Raw genomic sequence first — 6,189 nt, forward strand, 5'->3', positions numbered from 1 at the left:
AAAAGAGAAAGCAATCAGAAAGTTCTACGAATATGGTTGATAGTTTTATCGATTCTGATGGTGATGATAGTGCTGGGAAAATTTTATCCATGAGTTCAGATCATGGACAAAATTCCTAAATTCTTGATACTGGTGCTACTTATAATATTTGTCCACACAGAAACTGGTTTGTCACTTACAAATAGATGAGTGGTAAGGTGTTTTTGGGTAATGATCATGCATTATTTGTGGAAGGAATTGGTAACATTAGATTGAAGATGTTTGATGGCGTTGTCAGAACTATAGAGTTTTAGCATGTTCTAGGACTAAAGAGGAACTTGATTTCTCTTGGGACACTTGACTCTCATGGATTCAGATATCATGCAGAGAATGGAGTTCTAAAAGTGTGCAAGGGCTCTATGGTACTCATGAAGAGCAGTTTGATTTCAAAATTGTATTTTCTTTAGGGCAGTACAGTTTCAAGGGATGCTGTAATAGCATTCAGAAGTAATAATCAGAATCAGACTCAATTATGACATCTGCATCTTGGTTATATGAGTGAAAAAGAATTATCCATGTTAAGCAAGCGGGATTTGTTGAACGACCAGAAAATAGAATCTGTGAACTTTTGTGAACACTGTGTGTTTGGCAAACAGACTAAGGTGAAGTTTGATAAAAAGGCAGTGTACAAAACTAGAGGAACGATGGATTATATTCACTCAGATCTATGGGGCCCTAACAGAATTCCTTCTAAGAGCGGTGCAAGGTACTTCATGACTTTGATTGATGATTACTCTCGGATGGTGTGAGTGTATTTTTGAAAACAAAAGATGAGGTATTTTCAATCTTTGTAAAGTGGAACATGATGATTGAGAAGCAGACAGAAAAGAAGGTCAAGCGTCTTAAAACTGAAAATGGGTTAGAATTTTACAATTGTGAGTTCAATGCATTCTGCAGCAATGAAGGAATAGTGAGACACCGCACTTGTGCAAGGACACCACAACAGAATGCTATTGCAGAGCGCATGAATATAATGCTTTGTGACAAAATACGAAGCATGCTCTCACATTCAGGATTGGGAGAGGATTTCTGGGCTAAAGCAATTAACACAGCCTGTTTCTTAGTTAATAAATCTCCATCTATAGCTATTGAGTGTAAAACTCCTTTTGAGATCTGGTCCAGTTCACCTGCTGATTGCTCTTAACTGAGAGTATTTGGTTGCCTTGCTTATGCTCATGTGAGGGATAGCTTGAGCTAAGTGAGCTAAGGGCAAGAAAATGCATATTTCTAGGGTATGCATCTAGAGTGGAAGGCTACAGGTTGTGGTGTAATGATCCAAAGTCTCTAGAATTAATTATTAGCAGGAATGTGACATTTAATGAGTCTACTTCATTGGATAGTCAGAGGAAAAAGTTAATAGCAGAGTCAGATTATGGTGTCAGAGAACAGGTGAAGCTTGACATTGATATTTCAGCAATTTAGTCTAGCAATTCAAAGGATGAGGTGTAAGATCCTGATCAACAAGAGGATGCACCTGAGCAACAGCAATAGGAACCATATAGCATTGCAATTGGTAGAGAGAGAAGACAGATTAGACCCTCGCAAAGATATGCATATACAGATCTAGTTGCATTTGCCTTATCAGTTGCTGAGATAGTTGATGTGCATGAACCCAACAATTATAGAGAAGCTATTTCTTGTTTAGATGCAAATCAGTGGATCGGTGCTATGGGTGAAGAAATTGAATCTCTTCACAAGAATCAAACTTGAGAGCTTGTAACATTGCCTAAGGGACAGAAAGTAGTAGGCTACAAATGGGTGATCAAAAAAAAGGAAGGCACCGTAGGGGTTGAAACACCTCGATATAAAGCACGATTGGTAGCAAAAAGCTTTACTCAGAGGGAGGGAATTAACTTTAATGAAGTGTTTTCTCCAATTATGAAGCACAGTTCTATCAGGATCTTACTTGCTGTGGTTGCTCTTCATGATCTAGAGCTTGAGCAACTAGATATGAAGACAACAATTTTACATGGTGAGCTAGAGGAGAAAATTTATATGAGTCAGCTTGAGGGATTTGTCATTCAAAGTATGAAAAACCATGTTTACGTGCTTAAGAAGTCTTTATATGGTCTGAAACAATCCCTTAGGCAATGGTACATAAGATTTGATACATTCATAGTTTGTAATGGCTTTATTCGTAGTTCATATGACAATTGTGTATATCATAAGAAGCTTTCAGATGATTTCTTTGTCTATTTGCTATTGTATGTGGATGACATACTTATTGCTGCTAAAAACATGTCACAAATTAACATTATGAAAAAGCAGTTGAGTGATGAGTTTGAGATGAAGGATTTGGGTGCTGCAAAGAAGATTTTGGAAATGGAAATTACTAGAGATAGAAGTGTTGGGAAGCTTTTCTTCTCTCAGCAGGCCTATGTTGAGAAAGTGCTTAAGCGTTTTAACATGAATAATGCTAAGCCTATGATTGTTTCGTTTGCTGCCCATTTCAAGTTATCTGCAGACATGTCACCAAAAACAGATGAGGAGATGGAGCATATGTCTAATGTTCCTTATTCTAGTGCTATTGGTAGCATCATGTATGCTATGGTTTGCACCTGACCTGATATTTCACATGCAGTTAGTGCTATGAGTAGATACATGGCGTGTCCTTGGAAAGAGCATTGGCAGACAGTGAAATGGATTCTAAAGTATTTAAAGGGTACTACAGATATTGGTCTAATATTTGACAGGGCTAAGATGAGTGATTCAGTTGTTGGCTACGTGGATTCAAATTTTGCAAGGGATTTAGACAAGAGGAGATCTTTAACAGTTTATTTGTTTACTCTCTCTGGAAGTGCTATCAGTTGGAAGGCAATATGGCAAGCTACAGTTGTTTTATCTACCACAGAGGTTGAATATATGGCTTTAGTAGAGGCAGTAAAGGAAGCTTTATGGTTACAGGGTTTGGTGAGTAATCTTGGGTTGATACAGAATAAGTCAACAATGTTTTATGACAGTTAGAGTGCAATACATCTCATAAAGAATCATATGTACTAAGAGCGAACTAAGCACATTGATGTTAGATATCACTTTATTTGGGACATTGTATTTCAGGGGACTGTAGTTGTGCAGAAAGTCTCTACACATAATAATCCAGTAGATATGATGACCAAGAGAGTTTCAGTTAACAAGTTTAGGCATTGGTTGGTGTTCATAGTGCTCAGTAGTGCCCTTGCGAGGGCATATCGCAAGATAGAGTGTTTTTTGTGATTATTTTGTTGATGATTGAGGGGATTCAAGCTAAGGGGAAGAATTGTTTTTTTTTTTTTTATGTGGCTTGAATTTTGGATATGTCTTTCATAGACCCGAATTGTGACTAGACCTGAAAGTTTCGTGCTGTGACCCGATTGAGATAGAAAGTGAGATCTGTGGTAGTAGCCGAGGGCACGAGCTGATAGAGTTGTAATATTTTGCCCTTTGCAGTAGAGTTGTGAAATATTCAAAAAAACACACTGGGGTTAGGGTTTGAGAACTTTGAATGATTGTATTTGCTCTTTTCATCATAGTGGAACTTTTTCTCTTGTCTTGCCTGTGGATGTAGACTTTATAGTTGAACCACGTTAAATCCTGTGTTATTCTTTTTCTTCTCTTTTCTATACTTATGATTGTGTGATTTGTGTGTGTATCTTATGGATGGAAAACAAGATTTGTTCTTATTATTTTCACTGTTCTCTTTGTCTGCCTAGCTAAAAATTATTATTATTATTATTGCAAAGGAAGTTCATTAGAAGTTTGTGCAAGCTTGTGAATGAAGTATATATAATGGAGGTCCAATAAGGGAGTAGGGGTTATTCTCATCCCATACCCTGTTCGATATAAATCAGTTTCACATTAAAGATTTTAAATTATTGACATGACTCTAGGATTTTTCAATAAAATATTAAGTTCCTGTAGTTTAGCAAATCTACACCTTAGCCACTAGTTTATTTTTTTAAGTAACAATTTGATTTTTAAATTTAAATTTCATTAATTTTTTCAATTTAAAATAATTTAATTTTTAAAATTTTATTTTATTAATAAAATAGTTCTTATATTTAAAATTTGTATTTTATAATTTTTATTATTTTATACTTTAATAATTATAAATATAAAAATTAATATTTTATAAAATAAATAATTATTTAAATATAAAATTTAAATGTGGAAACTTTTTTATTAATAAGACAAAATTTTTGAGAATAAATTATTTCCAATAAAAAAAATAACAGTCTATCTAAACGGCAAAGATTAATTTATTAATGAAATTTAAATTAAAAATTTAACTCATTATTAAAAAAAAAAATAAATACTGATATGTGAATTTTACTATACCTTGGGACATAATTATAAGCTACCATTTAGATATGAACTCTAAATCACTTGATTAATAATGCATTAAAGACATTAAAGAAAGCATTAGTTGAAAAATTAAGACTGGCAGTAAGTGAGATTTCAAAATAAGGTCCACTAAATTTGAAGAAATTAATTAGCAGGAGGGTCTGTTTAGCTTCAACTTCAATCAACTAGTAGCTCATATTGGACTTTTCTATATAATTAATGCTCTTTCATATAAAAGGTAGGACATAAGCAGCATTTTTGTCAAAATAGAAGGTGACATTTTGAAAGATTGATAGGAAGTCCATTTATGTGAATTAATTACATTCAATTTCATTGCAGCAGTCGATCCAAAAAAAATCTCTGTAATAGTATTTTAATTATATTTAAAGTTCATAAATTCAATTTTTTTTTGTGCAAATAGTGTTTAATTTTCTATTTTTATTCTAATTAAATAAATAACTAATGTTATGTTATAAAACATGGTAATTAATTTGATGATTTTCTTAAAATAAAATTGGCCAGCCTCCCAAATCGGCTCAGATCCTTACCTACCTATTAGGTTTTGGTTAGACTTGTTTATGGGTTTGAGATTGATCTCCATTCATTAAATATTTGAGCTTCTTCTTTACATTAGGGAATTTTGTACGTAAGTTTGATTCAAGGCAGAGTTAGAAAATTTTCTTTGGATTAATTAAGAGTATGCATTCGGTTAAAAATTAAATTAAATTAATTTTTTTATCAAATTATTTTTTAACTGATTCTAAAATATTAATCAAATCGAATTAAAATCAAGAGAAAATCAAATTCAATTAAAATTGAAAATATTCATTCTGTTATTGGTTGTTGCCAAACTAATTCAAAAAATAAAACATATATTTTATTTTATTAATTAACTAAATTTTAATAAAAACATTGTTATAATCAATTTTATTTTAAAAATATAAAATATATTTATTATTAATAAAAAATAATCATAAATTAATTATTATTAATCAAATTATTAAAACTAATAACTTCAAATTATTGTGCCAAATTTTTGCATAAAATTCATAAGAAACTCAAAATATTTAGACTATATGACATAATAATATAAGATTAAAAATAATAATTATTAAAATTAAAAAATATAAAAAATTAAAAATTAATAAAATAAAAAATAAATATCTCAAATAAAAACAAATATACAATTAAGTTAACTAGTAGTATTAGCATGTGCGTTGCATGTGATTAATAATTTTTATAAAACATGTGATTTGTTATATTCATAATATTTTATTCAAAATATAATTATTTTAAATTTGTTTAATTTTATGATAACAATATAAAATATAAATTTTTTTAATAATAATTAAATTCTATTATAAAATTAAATTATATTAAAATACCATTAAAATATAATTTTTCTAAATTATTGAATAATGGTACTAATAATAATAATACTAAAGATAAAAAATTTTATAGGCTGATAAATTTTCTGGATTCTATAATATATATTTATCAGTATAAAGTTAAATTGTAAAGTCAGCTTTGAACAATTGGAAAAAAAAAAAAAAAAGCCAACTTTGAACAAGAATAATTTTTTTAATTCTGATAAGTTAAACACATTGAATGAATTCTTCTGATTTTATGATTTATTTATTTATTTTTTCACTTGGATTTAAATACTTATACATTTACAATCACACATATATTCAAGAGTCTATAATTTTCTGCAAATTTTTTTAGTTTTCTATAATATCTTTTTGTTTTTCTTAAATTTTTTATATTATTTTTTCTCAAAATATGTTCATATTATTTGTTAAATTATAATAAAGCTATATTAGAAACATA

This window comes from Hevea brasiliensis, chromosome 12 (assembly GCF_030052815.1).
Source record: "Hevea brasiliensis isolate MT/VB/25A 57/8 chromosome 12, ASM3005281v1, whole genome shotgun sequence".
NCBI lineage: Eukaryota > Viridiplantae > Streptophyta > Magnoliopsida > Malpighiales > Euphorbiaceae > Hevea > Hevea brasiliensis.